The sequence below is a fragment of the Phalacrocorax aristotelis genome, chromosome 6 (genome assembly GCF_949628215.1).
Source record: "Phalacrocorax aristotelis chromosome 6, bGulAri2.1, whole genome shotgun sequence".
Classification (NCBI taxonomy): Eukaryota; Metazoa; Chordata; class Aves; order Suliformes; family Phalacrocoracidae; genus Phalacrocorax; species Phalacrocorax aristotelis.
This window is the reverse complement of record NC_134281.1, coordinates 57029100-57045465: the sequence shown is the minus strand read 5'-3', so window position 1 is coordinate 57045465 and position 16366 is coordinate 57029100. Positions and strand designations below refer to the sequence as shown.

The 16366-nt window shown below is 47.4% G+C and overlaps 1 long non-coding RNA gene across 1 annotated transcript; it reads right to left on the bottom strand.

The window, feature by feature from the left end:
- Positions 1 to 7564: 7564 nt before the first annotated feature.
- Positions 7565 to 8804, bottom strand: LOC142059345 (uncharacterized). The gene is made up of 3 exons (XR_012661293.1): positions 8613 to 8804; positions 8374 to 8523; positions 7565 to 8271 (listed from the first exon to the last, which is right to left on the bottom strand). It is a non-coding gene; the product is annotated as an uncharacterized LOC142059345 (long non-coding RNA).
- Between the last annotated feature and the right edge of the window lie 7562 nt (positions 8805 to 16366).

The following is a 16366-nucleotide window of genomic DNA, read 5'->3' as shown; positions in this document are numbered from 1 at the left end:
ATGGTCAGAAGGGCTCCTGCTACCAGTGCCACTGGGCACCCCCCTCAGCAAGCCTGCCGAGGGCCTGCCCGCCACTTCGCCATAGCCTGGCACAGGTGTTCTCAAGAAAAAAACATATTTGAAGATTTTTTCTATGCAAGAAAATACATGGGCACAGCTCTATGCATTCTGCTGTACACAAAATAAAAAATGTGGGGAATTAAAAAATAGCATATATGTGCACAGAATCCAAAAGCTACCCTAGGTAACAATTTGATACAAGTGTAGTGGGAATAAACTGATTTTTCCAGGTGGCCTGAGACACGCAGCAGTCAAAATTGTAAGGTATCATCTCTGCTTGAGGACTCAATGCATGCTGCAGGGTGAGTTGCTGAGGAATACACTAACCCCTTTCCAACACATCTGGCTGGGCCAAATGAGATGGCTAATGAAAATGCTATTGAATAAGCAGCTCTGAAGGGAGGAAATCATGCAGAATAGATAGATTTGTGATCACTGTAACAGTATCTGGCTAATGGTTATTCAAAATAAACACAAAGATCCAGAAAACCTGATTCATCTGAATCAGCTGCCCCTAAAACTATCAAAGGGGGATGGTTTAGCTGTTGCCTTGGTACAAAACCTACTGAGGGATTCAACAAATGAAACTCTCTGGTAGGCTGTGCAACCCCAGGGTATATGCTATTGCATAAAGGAGAACAGGATTTATAATGAGGTGCCTGAGGGGGAAACACTGGGATTGAACAGGGGACTGTTAAGATGATACAGGATTATTATGAGATGTTTAGGGAAAAGGCCAAAGACAACGAAGGGAGGAACAAAGGTAGATCAGGGAAGAACAAAAAAGATTGAGTTGGATGGGGGAAGGGGAATAAGGAGGACTGTTTGCATGTAAGCAGGCTGCTGGTCAGTATATTTGTGTGGCTGAGCCCTGTGACTGTCACCATTGTCTGTCTATCTTCTTTTTAAATTCTGTTTTTAACTATTTTCCATGTGATTGTGTTCTCTATTCTGTGTCTGCACATGTGGTCTGCTCATGAACTCCAAGCCGGACTAGCTGGTGAGTCGAATGAGCAGTCTGGGAGATGGGTGCTGGGAGACCCTTGAAAGGGTTTTCCCTGAACACCCATCCTTAGAACCTGGATCGGGCTTTGCACCTTGCCTGCACGTGTGGCGTGGGTCTCTGTAAAGACCCAGACTGACAATGGGCAGGAGCTGGACCAAGGCACCTAACACTCCCCATTTGTAGGATAAAGGACTTGATGCCAAAATGGCATCTCTTTTGTGAATCTCTCCACTATTCTCCCCAAGCACGTTTGTTCTGTGACTAATGCATGAGCATATTTACTCATTAGAGCATACTTGACTACCAAGAGTCACAGGGTTAAGCCTCTATATTTTGTCATATTAAGAATCTGACTTCAAAAGGTTAGAAGCAGCCTCTGAAAAAACCAGTGATCATTGAAGTCAGCAGAGAAGTTCATACAGACTTCAGGAAGCTCTGAATTGGGCCCATGCACATCATGGCAAGGTTACTTATAATTTGTACGCAACTCCCCCGGTGTTATTACGAGAATTACTGCTATCCTGTATGTTGTTTCACGATCTGAGGAAGTTATTGACAACAGAGGTGGTTGTTATGGGGACAGCAGTCTGTCAAAGAAAAGAGGGTACGTGACAAAGACAACATCTGATTATGAAGAATTTGTTCTCATACCAACAAGCACTTCAGACACCAGACAGAAGAGGAGGTGCTTTCACATGCAGCCCTGGAAACACACAGGTATATTTGGCCTTTTAAAGTTACTGTCCCAGAACCAGAAGCTCAGGGAGAAGAAACTGGATCTGGGGGCAGACCAAGGCTACAGCAGGTATAACATAAAATTTTTTGGATTCAATACAAACAGGTCAGTAAAAGCGTATTATTTTAGACTTAATTATGATCAATGGGCCACTGTTGGTTTCAGGCTTTTTAAAACAAAGGCTCCTTCTTTCCTCCCTGCAGGACTCCGAAAAGGAAAAAATCTAAGCTAAGCAAAGCAAAACAAAATGGAGACATAAGAAGAGAAAGGGAACAGACCAGTATTGTACTTCATTCGTTCTCAATGATCCAAAACATGAATGTTTCAGTTCAGCGTAAAATCTCCCTGTGCAATCCTGTTCTGCTCTTGAATTCATGTTCTGCTGCTTCCTTGGATTTGTTTTCTTGGGTTTTTGTAAATTTTTCAGAGCAGTACAGGGATAAGAGAACAATCAGTGATTTCTCTAAGCACACATAGCAGCACAGTTATTGTGAAATACAGCTCTTCTGTAGTTTGGTACTGTTACTACCCACACCCTCTCCTCCTCTTTCCAAGTGCTGTGTTTTCTTTTACCCTTTCATTTAAAGCATTGTCTAAAACCTGAAGAAACTCTGTAAAATGGCTATCCATTGCTGCTAACAGTGGTTAGCAACCAGGTATTACCAGTTGTGGTGGCCTAAGCTAACAAATCCTCTGTATTTCATTGCAGTGGAGCTGATCTAAATCTCATAGACTATAAAGGGTGGGGGTTCTTCTGGCCTCTGATGAAAGCTCTCTGTCACTTAACTCTGTTTAGAGCAGGTGTGATTGACATAATATTTAAATCTACAGGAGTACTGCTCTCCAACAACAGATCTCTCCAGTGCCATTAAAACAGAATTCACAGCAGTGGAAAAGATATATTTTTTTTTTCAGATTTTTAACATACTTCTCTGGCACTTGGCATTTTCAAAGGAGGTGGCTTTCTTTGCATTTTAGGACGATGGGGAGTGGAGCAGGAGCATGAAAATTGCATTGATTCTTTCCAGAACATGAAATCTAATTCCCTTTCTTTCTTCTTAGATATTAACACAGAAGCAGATCCTTCCATCTGAGCCTCACAGAAGAACCATGGTAACCATCCAGAGCCACGGTGATTTCAGCGGGCTCTTAATGTCTGTCATCACAGCATAAATAGGAGCCATAATATGGCATTTCCAAAGCTGAAATATTATGGCCTCTGTATGTATATATTGTACAATACAAGCATAAAAAACACCCTAAAAGTCAGCAGGAGGGAGTGGAAGCATCCTAATGCAGAAACATACTAATCAGTTATTCTTTCCTACTGGAAAAAAAAAAAACACTCAGAATATAGATTAAAAGTCAACCAAACTTAACAAACTTCTTCACACCCCTCCTTTACAGGAAAGTCTGAAGCTTTCAGATGTGTCATAGCACAGACCTGCTGGAGCTCGCATGTGCTACGGCCCTGCTGGAGCCCCAACAGCACCCCACAAGCAGCAGTGGCCACTCACCAGAAAGAGTAATTGCTATAACTTTTGGGTACGGTAGAACACAGAAGTGAGGGTAGCAGAACCCATTTCAGGCTTTGGTTTGTTTTTTTTGGCATGATTTCCAACTGCTGGTTGGTGGGGAATAGAGAGAGGATATCAGCTTCATTATCACACAGCCCTAAAGGAAAAAGAATCTTTGCAGAGCAACTTATTAGTAATTAGCAAATTACCGGTGAAGTGCCGTACTTTTCTTGCATGCAAATACTCATGAGCAATTATTCTTATTGCTTTTTAGATTTACAACTTACTTTTACTTTACGCTCCTTGGAGACCAGCTCTATTTATTACCTAATCTTGCAGAAAAGTGCCGCTGGAGGTGTCTTAAGACTCTGTCTGGGCTGTTTGCCCTATTGCCTGTATGCAGGCTCCACACTGGGTGAGTCAGAGCTGCGTAGGTGCCCTAAAGAAAGACAGAACTGGACTTGTCATTGCTTATTGCCCTTTCACTGTCAGTCAGCCCATTGATGTCCTGGAGCACTTCTTTCAGTTGCCTATTACGTGCCCATATGCTCCCATGTTAGAGATGTCTGTGCCATACCCCCTCCTTAACCTTCCCTGTCCTTAAACAAACAAACAAACAAAAGCCAAACAAGACATATAACTAAGGCAAACATACATATTAATTGCCAATAGTTTTCAACCCTTCTATACAGGTATTTATGTATCAGAAAGGGCACACACCCTGTTCCCTCAGAAGAAACTTTGCGTTTAAGTCGATTTTATGGCCATGCCCCCTCTCACACACACAGAGTAGCTGCAATAGCAATGTGCCATTCACAGCAAGGGTTTATTCTCACTGTTTTCCTAGAAAGTTTGGCCAGTACATATACATTTGAAACACTTTTTAGATAGAAGCAGCATGTATGAGAGAAACCGTGAGGTTCCAAGATAAAAAACCGTGAAGATAAATAACACTTGCTGCACACAGCGGCGGTCAGACAACTTATCTCAGAGTATAAAGGCGTGTTTATATACATGCCCCTTTAAAATAAAAGTCACCTTTAACTGGGATAATGCTACTGTGACTGAAGACAAGAATGCTGAACAAGGGAGATGTGGAAAAGCATGTCATCTTCTAGGGAAAAGTAAATAACTGGGTGATATTTTTCATACAGCTCAAGTGGCTGAGGACTTTTAAAGCCAAAGATCTCGGTGACTATGGTTGGTATAGATAAATCCATGGGCTTGCTACAGAAAGGAGAAGCCTGAAGGGGAGAGCCGCAGATGGGAAGGGACCTGCTCCAGGCAATCCCCCATGAAGGGGGCTCTTCAGAAACAGAACACTCACCCCTGCCATTGGAGCAGAAGACGACACCCAGCTGGCTGCCGTGTCCGCTCTGACGTCTGGCCCTCTCTCTCTGGACAGTTAGTGGCACACGGTAGCGTACTTGTCACTGCTTTGGTAGGGAAACAGGTAGAAGAGGGCCTCCATCCGCAAAACTGCCATGAACTCACACAGTGTCTAAAAATAAGCAAAAAAAGAGGGGGAAAAAAAAGGTTGAGGGTATATTTATTTGCCCTTGCAGGCCACTTTCTAAGCTTTCGCTCTTGGGCTTTATTCTTGAACTTTTCAGCGTGACTCTGCACAACACTTTTTCTCATTTTTAATTTATTGTTTTTATTGTTACCTAAAGCTCAGGTTTCCATGCTCCCTTGGGTCAGACTGCAGAGGAGTACAGCAAGCGCTAACTGTTACAAGACTTGTGATAGAATCACCAGAATGTCAACATACAGTTTGACATAACATTTCAAACATTTTTTCCTGCGTTTCCAAAGTAGTTCATTCCAGGAACAATTTCCACGTGGCCCGATACATCCTGCCATGAGAGCGCTCAGCATTTGTTTCCTTAAATTGTGTTATGTTGGTGAGTATTACCGAAGGAGCTGGTCTGTAGAAGGTATTTTCCCAAAGTGCAGGAAGGGAAAACGGCCATCTGATTTTGCTGGATTTATGATATAGTGTGTACACCGTGGCACAGAGTCAAACTCCCATGTAACAGTTTGTTTCCAGGTTACTGACATTTATAGGGGAAATGCTGCATAGTTTCGTGAAAACAAGGAACATATGCAGAACCCTTTAAACAGGAGAAAATAGCTACAGCCTCTTTCTCACACTGCATGCATGCTACTTCCCATGCGCTTCAAGGATGACAGAAATTTCAGCAAACATTTTACCATTCAAGACTCATAAAACCTGCATATGCTGGATCAGGTTTGTGCATGTAGCGCGTGCTGAGTACGATCTGAAAATTTTATCCTGAAAGTAATGCTTTTCTGTGCTTTCCATTTGTTGTGCTTTGACTCAGTCTGCACTGAGGAGCCTCACATCCAAACGTTCTGGTTTCTGTGAAACATCTGATGATTACACACTCTGTTAACTCAATAATTGTGCTGTTACACCCACTTTGGAGCATTGGTCTGGAGACAGGGTGTAGGTTTATTCACCACAAAAGGTGGGTGCTGTGCCACTCTCCCCCCCCACCCCAGGCGTCAGCAGCCAGGGCAGCAGCTCCCAGGGTGTCAGGGTGACGAGCAGCTTGGCACTGACAGAGGTCTCGCATCCCCACAGCTCTGCCCTGGGAAGCTTCACTCCAAGGTCTGAAAAATGGCTTGGTAACTCTGCCTGCTCCACAGCAGAGCTCTGTCTCACCAGGAGGCAGCTCTGCCCAAAGCAGCTCATCCAGAAAATGATAGAAAGCATCTGCTCAATATCAGCTTTTGCTTCCTCCTCCTCCTTCTCCTGCATTGCACTTGTTACTCTGGCTCTCAAGTCCTGGCATGAACATAGAGGTGCTCTCCACAGCCTGAGCACATCCATCAGCGTGAGGATTGCAGTGTCTGTCAACATTTCCTCCACGATACTTGAGAGGACTTTGAAACCAGAGCTGGCTGCCTCTCAAAAATCCCAGTGAAATGTGGATTTCACTCAACTCCGTGCTCCAAGGTCATATACTTCCTGGGCACCCGGTTCCAGCCAGCCTCATCGTCTGTGGTCCCATCCAGGAACACTCCAGGTGCAGATAACCTAATCTAACAGCAATTATAGATCTTAATACAGATGCACAACATGGGTTTTCTGCACAGGTGCTCAACCACCCCTTTCTGAGGGCTTTTTAAAATCTCGTCCTTTCATCCAGTTCATGTGCAGCCACACGAAGAGCTGAATCAGCTCTGCTGAAAGGACCTTCTGAGGAATGGCAGAAGTGAGCATCAGGGGGTGACGGGGGCTTCAGAGGCAGTTTTTCCTCACCTGTTTTTGCTACCAAGGGACATGTAATCTCAGCCTCTGCCAGGTTAATTGATTCACCCCCTTCACTGCTGAGACTCACCCACACAAACCCCAGAAGTACCTTAGGTAGTTGTGGGAGGGAGCCATGAAGCTTCATATTTTCTCCTTCTAAGTGCTGTATGTTAAGCGTTCTGGGACAGAACGGTCAAATCAAGATTCAAGCAAAAAAGAAATGCGTACATTTCCCCTTCCTGTCAATATTTACCACCCAGCCCAGTCACCTGCAGCCATGGGCACTGGTGAGCTGGCTTTGTTATGGGCTCTGACCCAGATCTTCCCTGTGGCTGAGATACGTCTCCCTTCCTTTCTCTCTCCTTCCCCAGTTATGGCTCCAGCAGGTACAGGCGAGCTAGCAGAGAGCTACAGTGCGAGGGACTTGTGCTTATGTATTTTTCCATGAGAGGCGAAAATCAAATGCAAACATATACGTCTAGCATAACGTTAAGCCCAGATGCCCAGGGCCAACTTCAGAGCACCAGGATTAGCGCTCCACGAAGCAATCGGTCTGCCTTGCCTCCTGCCGCATTCCTGCACACAAAGTACCCGGGTTTGGAAATGGATACCCTGTGGGTAAAGCCTGAAACTGGCCCCCAGCGCTCTGGTTATCCAGCTCACACTCACACACAGGGGCCAGCTCCAGCTCCGGCTAGGCCGGCTCTAGCTTTCTCCTTGTGTTATGTATAAGAAATTTTTTCTGCTTTGTGTTTGCTCAGTGGAATTGGGATGTGGAGCCAAAGATTGCTCCACAACTGCCTCAGAAAATCATGATTCATCAATTGGCATTTGCAAGGGACCATCCCAGTGCTTGTCCCCTGGAAAACCCCCAGCTGCCCCAGCGAAACTCTGCAGTGGCAGTGCTTGTACAGGTGGGGTCCCACGCAGGTGGGTGCTCCGAGCAGACACTCAGACACTTGTATGGTCTTCTCAGTCTATGACTGCAAACAATTTTAATTTACTCATCTAGAACAGGCTTTCAGTAATAAAGGGGGAAAAATGGTTTCCATGTTATTTCTGGAAGCTTATATCATTTTTTTCCACTTTCTCCTTTCCTCTGGACAACGCCTTCCATTTGCATAATTTCGTTAAGATGTATAAACTCCAAGACATATGCCAGGGGAAGGAGAGTCAAAGCAGCAGTCACAGGGAAAAAAAAAAAAAACAAAACCAACAACAACTGAAAACCAAAATACCACTTTCCATCCAAGTTACACACAAAAAATTGCAAAATTCCTTGGCACCAGAAGCATGGGGAACCAGAGCCTCTTACTAGCAAGGAAGGTGGGGTCCCTGTGTGCGCAGTCAGGGCTGTGCCAGCAACATTAGCAAAGGTATTTTTACGGACACTTGAACTAGAGAGCTGCAACACCCCTTGCTGACATCTGTGCCACTGCTAGTCAGCCCAGCCAAACTCAGGCAGTGGTGGAACATCACCCTGCGCTGTGGTCGTACCCCCCGCCCCCCCCGGCATATATGTTTACCTCAAGTGAAAATGTCAGAGATCCCCACATATTTATTTAAAACACAGAACCCAGACTGTTAAATGTGGGACAGGGTCACCTAGGACGTCAGCTGTAGGATGTGGGGTTTTGAATTGGAGCTTCACATCTTCTCAGATTATGTTGACCTGAGGAAAGATAGGGAAAAAGAAAATTAAAGTTGTTTATGAAGCGCTACAGCCCTGCCAGGCCGGATTCCTTCAGCAAATTAAAGAAATTTGTAAACTGACCACGACAACGAAGGTGATGTCCCACCTGCCCAGGATCCATCCGGCCTAGAGAGGGCTGTGCCAGGCCAACTGTCTCTCCCCGGACCTTCACCATTTCCCTCCTCAAAGACGACACACAAGCTGTCCATTTAAAGCCACTTCCCAGATGCTCTAAGTCACAAGAAAAGCAAAGCTATATATCAGCAACCGTGGATATGGCTTTGTCAATTCTAGCTCTCGGATTAAATCGATACTCTCACCATCTAAATAATGCGCAGGAAATGAAAATGAATTGATGGTCTTGGATCTCTTCCCAGCAGGCTAGTGTCCGCTTCTCAACACCACCAGAACGAATTTCACAGGCTGGCTTTTCCCCTTGAGGCTTCAGCAAAACACACAGAGCAGATACAAGGAGTGACCTGACTTCTCAGCCTTACGCCTGCTCCCTGCCTAGTTCTGGATCCGGGCACCAGGGCAGGGCTGCCTGGCCAGTCGCTCGCTGCTATTTCCCTGGCTGAACCAGATTGGCAAGGACAGGACAACATAAAGCTTGGGAATTTTTAATCCGTGAGCATGTTTGTTTGCCTGTTACTCATGTCCTGGTAATGTCCAAATGCCATCTGAAGATCCTCATTCTACACTGCATTGTATTTGCTCTTGGCACGCCCCAGACAGTGAAAATCAATACAGGCAGTTTCACTTGCATGAGTTTGAAGCCGTGGCGTTTGCCCGGTAAACATCCCATCCACACAGTCCTTCATTCCTAAAGAGACTGCACCAAAGCAGAACTACTGCAGGTACTTCTCTTGATCTTAGAGCTTGTAAAAGGGTATTCTTACAGCAGCTGAAGGGCTGGATTGTACAACCCTTACAGCACTGAGCACTTACCAGCACAAGCAGCCCGCAGAGAAGGTCTGGCACAGAAATGTTCCCCACAGGTCTATGGTTTCAATAAACCAGCAAATTAGTTAATGAAGGACGGCAGCATCTCCAAAACGGCCGAGGTCTCAGCCCCAGATTTTAAAGGGTGCCTTTTTCTGATAAAGTTAGCATAAATGTACAGTAAAATCCTTTCAGGAAGAAAATGGTCCCCACATCCTGATAGGGTGTTGTGGCAGAACGATTCCTCCCAGCGAGTGGAAGTTTTGCACCAGATTTTATTAGGGAGGAAAGATCTAGCCAGGCTTTTTACTGGTTTTAACTGGCAGCGAAAAAGAAGAAAAAAAACATTCACCCAAGTGCTTAATTTTAGCAACTCCAGGACAGCCTGTAGTTTCTTACAGGGAAATAATTGGGATTCAGAAACATATAAAAGACCACTCCGAATGCCATATGCCTTTTAATCCAACAATGATGTTGTAGGCCACTGTCAGCCTGACTGTGACAAAGAAACTTCTGCCAGAAAAAAAAACCTCAAAACCCAAGCCACAGGGAAGAGAAAATAAAGACTGCAGAGATTGTTGTCAAACTTTTAGCAGGTTGAAATCAGAGCTGCCGTGCACAATGGCTCGAGTGTGCAGTTTTCAGAAGAGGCATCTGGAAAAAAACAAGCTTTGAAACATTTTGGATGTGAAGCAAAAGGAAAATAGGATTTGAGAATAAACATTTTGGGAACAGAAAAAAGTGCATTAGGATGGGTCAGGGCAGAAATGGTTCATCTCTACCCCAGGTAGTGATAAAGCTCTGAGAAGCATCCCATGTTTTTTGGAGAATGGTTTCACCAGGGCTCATTTAACCCTACCCTTCATATGACAGAGCTTTGGATGCTGAGCAGTAGAGAGGCAGAAGAGCCCTGCAAACAGACAGCACATTGAACTGCAGGATTTCTTTGCGCTTTGTGGTTCTGTTAGGACCAGTTCCAAACTCCTCGTAATCGTCACGTTAATCTCACAAGCCACTCCTGACTTCAACTCTGCAATGCTAAAAACAGGAGATTTCCACCAGCCCGGCCTCTGACAGCCATTTAGCCGCTGCCTTTGTGTGAGAACTCACAGAAGGAAACAAGAGCTGTGTCTCCAAATGTGACGACTGCTCTGGGAGAGAGCGAGAGCCACCCGGCTCCACTCAGGCTGGAAACACCTTTGCATTTAAAAGTCAGCTCCAAAATGCTCATTTTGCTCTGCCCCGAAGTGCAGTACGCCGCCCCCAACAACCCCCAGCATGCAGGTGAGGTGGAGGAACCCCAGCTGGGGCCTTTTCTGCACAGTGCTCTGGAGAGACACAAAATCAGCAAAAGCCACGCACCAAGCGTTTGTCCCTTCCTCTTTTGCTGCCCTTGGCACAGATCAGGGAGGACAGTGGGGGTATCTGGCAGTCCCTCATCCCCCTGTGTGAGCACGTGTGGGGCTCAAGAATCCTCTGCCGGCAGTGCCTGAAGCTCCTTCCCCGTCTCCTCTACAGAGGCCTGCGCTGTGGCCAGCCTCTGAAGGCTGTACAAGCTCAGACCGCTCTGGAACTAGCAAATGATGGAGCATCTTGCACGGGGCAGGAAGGAGAGGGGCTGCTGGCAGCAAGGAGCCCCCCAAAACAGGGCAAAGGCAAGCAGCTGGGACACGTACCACGCTCTGGGCCTGTTTGCGTGACAACCAAAGGAGCATCTATCAAAGGCATTACTCACCAAGGAGCAATGCCTCTTCCCTTCAAGCAGATGGTGCCTCTCTGCCCAGGTGACACCACAGGCCGGCCTGGAAAGAGCAAAAGGGGTATGGTGCTGTGGAGGATGGACAAAAGCAAGGCAGAGAAGTACAGAGAAATTAGTTTTTCTATCAGAAAGTTATTCCAAGCAGCCTGTAATAAAGCTGTGGTGATGGAGGAATCGAAGCCGTGCCCGTGGCTTGCGGCCATGCTGCCCTGCTCTGGGGCGTGAGCAGATGCCCTCATTGCGGTGCATCCCGAGGGGAGGAAGGAGGCTTGCGCAGCACACAGCGGCTGTTTGCTCTCCACCAGGGCATTTTGTTGGAGAGTTTCCCATTCTGACAGCAGCCAAAGGAGGTGCTGCAGATAATAGGAAAATCAGGGCAAAAGCCAGGGCCATGCCATGGCAGAGGCGGTTTCTCTCCCGTGAACTTCCTCTGCATCCTCTTGAGACTACAAAAACTCATAGCACCCCCAGTATCCTGTAGCAAGGAGTTTCACAGCTGCAAAGCTCCGAAACAGCACCACGCCAAAATACTTTCATGCTAAACCCAGTGTTCAGGGTTATTTTTCTTTCCCAATATGTGTAATTCACAGCTCCTGGCAGAACAGAGCCAGCCCTGCATGCAGTGCGGCTGCTGAGGGCCAATGGCCTTGGGGCTCAGGGTATTTTTTACCCCAAGTCCTCGTAAACCTGCCCAGCCCCGCTGCACATCCCAGCACGGGGAATCCCTCCTGGCCACCCCAGCCCGCTCCAAGGAGCCGTAGCTCACACGGAGGCCTGTGAGCTGCTAAGCACTGGAAGTGCTGTGGCCAGCAGGAGGCAAGTGGAGAACCAGCATCTACACACCTTTTGCCACATCACATAGTACTGCCGTAGTTCTACGATATGCAGTGCCTAAGTCCAGTCTGCGTCTGTCTGTTCATCCTTTAAGCTTCTTTGAACTTAAGTCTTGCACAGAGCTAATCGCACTGCCAACATTTTGCTAATAATAGCAGCAGTCCTTCAGGCTTCCAGGAGCAGCCTAACAAAACTGCAGCGATGCTGGATCTCCGAGGTCTCCTCCAAGCCGGCCCTTTCTCAGTCTGGTGAGGAAAGAGCAGCAGATTGTAAAGCTAAAATGCTCATTTTGGGACACTCCGAGTCCCACCCAGGCTGTTCACTGGTGTTTCACGCCCCATGCCGCCTGCTGCGGAGCTCCTCTGGGGGAGTCAACAATTAGCAGCCCCAGAATGAATGTTAAAAGCATTTAATTAAACAAATATATTCAGAGTTAAATATGTTGCTAAGGCTGATCAATGCAAGCACAAAGACAAACAAAGCCCCACAAGGCACAAGGACGTTGTCTACATGGGATGGTAACCTGGAATGCCTTCCTCTGAAGATGCCCTTGCCTTTCACTACAGGTGTAATTCTTCCATGGGGTAACTCCTGCAGAGACACCCTGGCTGGGAGCGTACCTGCTCCGCTGGGGAAGAGGTGGCCAAGCTTAGCCTGACAGCCTGGCAGGGAAGAGAAAGGCAGGTTTCAAACTGTGGTGCAACGCTGCTGTCTACATGATCATTTTGCAGTCTTTTAATTACTTCAGACAAATGATTTAATTAAGGCCTCTTTGGTACAGTTCTAGTTCAAAGCTGCAGCCCGTCAGCTTTACTGGTCCTAAACTGAAAGAAGGACGGTCCCCGAGAGAGGACGTGCTAAGGCTCCCTACGCGATGCCTGTGTGGACTCCTGGAGCTGACCTCTCTCTAGCAGAGATGGCACTGGGTCGCTGTGGTTTCAGACCATTAGCACCTGGGGAAAACACCCATGCTCTGTGAAGGCTGAAATCTGCAGTCAGAGGGACGCGCACTCAGCCATAAATAGCTTTGAAGGTTTGAGGAACTTTCCCAAGTACTAAGTGTATGAATTATTCAGCCACACTAGTGCTGGCTCGCAGGGACACTGCCGCCTCACACCTGGTAACACGCTCAATTTTAAAGCCAATTTACTTAACTAGAGTTTAGTACAAAGATGGCTAGAAACGTCATCTCATTCTCCCAGGTCAGATCATTCTGGCATTTTCTTAGGTCTCAAATACACATAAACATCGATACCAACAGCGATCAATTTACAACCCAGCTGGCCTTTGCCTTTCATTAAGGACGTTTCCCAATTTTAATAGGTTAAAACCTGAGGCCCTGAGAGGCATCTGGTTTCCAGCTCTGTTGTGCATTATACCCAGAGTCTCCACTTGCCCAGCATTTCACATCCATAGGACATCCGTGCAGCTACAGCATGGGAAGAAGTCCACAATGAAACACTCACAATAATAAGCGCCTGGAAGCCAGCCTCCACCTTCAGATACATTCCCTGGACCTCAGAGAAGCCGAGCAGCAAATGAGAGCGGCAGAGTCCCCTGCCTTTGAGCAGAGGCACTCTGAAGCCGTGTGATACCCTGCTGCTCTCCCCTGCTCAGCCATCAGACCAAAGTCACCTTGCAAAACTGCTTCCAAATTCCCTTTCTGCAGAGGATGCCAAGGTAAGCAGGAGGGTTTGGGCAACCCAACCCCATGGCACGATGCTGCTGCTCCTGGGGAGTCTTGTTCTGGCTGCGTGTCCCCAGGGCCAGCGGCTCTGCACTGGGAGGCCTCAGCCCAGGTCCCACATCCTGTTACAGACACCACTAATTTTACCAAACTTGATAAATTGAGAGGACTGAGGAAAAAGCAACGGGAGTTACAAAACAAACACACCCAAACAACACATAAAGAAAGGCTGAAGGAAGGGGTTTAACCTAGGGCAGAGAAAAAAATCAAAGGGGTGATGAAGAAGGACTCACTGCAGAGGGGGCTGTGACAATCATCAGGTGCTCTCTGCACCCTTTAAGAAACACGCAACCCCACTTCCAACAAAAAGATAGGGGCGGCTGGTAGGACACACAGCAGCAGGAGCTGCGGGGATGACTGTGGAAATCGCAACTTAAGGAAAGCCTTTGCTCGGCAGGCTGTGCGAGAGCTGGAGGCAGACAGGCCCCCGCATCACCCACTCCGCAGCACTTCCATGCAGCCACCCTGGAGCAGGAGCCTGGAAGCTGGGAAGGATTCAGCGTCCCAGTGCTGTGGCAGCGCTCTGCCCCACTCGGGTATCGCCTGCCAGCCAGAGGAGGGAGAATCCCTTCGCGAGGGGAATCTGCAGCTCCAAGATTAGACTCTGGCCCTCGAAGGCACCCAGGGTTTCCCTGCAGGGCGCTGCCAGGCACGCAGCCAGGGCAGAGGGGCAGCCCAGGGTACGGCCACGCTGGGATAAGTGCTAACGGTTACGCAGGGATGAGCTTATCGCAGATACTTGCATGGCAGCAGGAAGGGAAGGAGGGCAACAAGCTGCAGCTGTACAGGCACCCTAAGGCCCTGTCTGAGACAGGGGACAGACGGAGAAGGAGAGGAGGCAGAGTCACAGGGTGCCACAAGGGTTTGAGCCTGGCTCTAGGCAGGAGCAGGTGTAACTTACAGTCCAGATTTTACACCATCTTTCTAAAACTTCTGAAATTTCAAGCTGGGGGTGGGGGCTCTACCTCCTCTTAGGACTATTTATTCCTTTTTTTTTTTTTCTCTCTCCTTATTCTGCATTTCCTCCTATTATCATGATCCCCAGCTTTCAGACACATCGCTTGGCAATAGGTAGCATTCAACAGAGTTCCCTTATTTTGTGGCTAAGGACACGATCTCGCATGGCACCTTCCATAGATATTGCCTCAGGAGGAGTGAGATAAGTGCAGCCACCCCAGCAGAAGGGAGCCTCCACGAGGTAATGGCAGCAGCTTCTCCCACCCCAGCTCTGCCAGGGCAGCTCCAGCAACACCCTCCGGGGCAAGCCAGCCCACCCCAGGCCACCAACATTGGCTCCGGAGACGCTGCAGGATGGTGTTAGGGAAAAGGTCTTAAAATCTACTTTTACAAATCACCTGAAGCAGCAAAACTACCCAGAACTGGTTAGCAGAACAGCAACGTGTCCGTGCATTTATTCCTAATGGTCTAGGCAACCCAGTCCCAACCCAAGATGATGTTTTTTACGGGCACATGCTCATTTTATGGGAACAGACCTGCTCTGTGCTGGAAGACTTCCTGCAGGCGACTATGGTGTTAATTTAGAAGATGGCATTCTTCCCAAACAGTCATTATTAAACCAATAACCCTATGTTACCTCCAGCATCAAGGGGCAACGTGCCGTTGGAGGCAAGACAGAACAAAGGTCCTGGCTGTAGTAATTGCAAAAAGGGCTTAGGGGCTGTTCTCTTCAGGGAAGGGAGAGAGAGATGCAGCCTGGCCAAACTCCAGTGCGTGTGGTTTTAAAGATCTTCACTTGAGTTGTATTGTGTTGATGTGCAGCGTTAAAGAGCAGCCACTTCTGCACCCATGCCTGGCTGGGCTACAGGAACTATTTTCAGCATCTCGCTGCCAGAAACGACATCTCCCATGACTTTTATCGTGGAATGGGTGCATGTTTGTAATCAGCTTGGACAATCTGTTTCTGAGCTCAATTCTAAAGCCTCATCTTTGCTACAGAAACAACTGTACTCAGTAACACAGCTTTCCCTCCCTTTAGCAGCATGGGGAATGATTTGCTGTCCTGGGAAATTGGTCACAGCATAAGCCTGCAGGGTTTTGCAAAATCAATGTTTGATGCCTTCAGTTTAAATGCTGAACAGACTGTACAAGCACAAGTGGACAGCCTGAACCGGGAACACTTCTGTAGTGCTAAAACTGCCAATCATTCGGGGAACCCTGTAAGCTAAACAGTAGTTCATGCAGCAATCTTATCAATTGACAGTGGGAGGCAAGGGGTTAATGCCAAGGTTAAAAACACAACAGAATTTGTCTCAATTCTTTCAATTCTGGTAATCTTTAAGATCACCTTGCACGTCCCTCCAGCAAACTTGCTCGAGAAACATTTTCTTTAAATGCCTTCACAAAACATCCTTCTGAACGAACAGACCACCCAGGCTTTGCTCGGCTTTGCTTGGGCAAGGAAGTCAACCTCCAGCCTGCGACGAGGCAGACCGGCCGTAAACGCACTGCACCATGGCTGCGGATGGCCTTGCTGCCGTTGGAGAATGCAACTTCTTGCACTCTATCTGTAACCAAACCCATGCTAGCTGTCCCTCAGAGCTCTTTTCAAAGGAACCCCTAACTTTAGTCCTCCCAAGCTGCTTGGGACACAACACATCCACACCCAGGTCTGACTCAGTCTGTGCTTCTGCAAGCAAATAGATTAACACATTTCTAATCATTTGGGTTGGCCTAATCAGAGCATCAGCAGTTGCTGCCTGGCTAAGGTTCTAGCTGCGTTTCTTCAACGGGGAGGGTGATTAAAGAAACAGCTTGCCTAGAGAGACCGGACT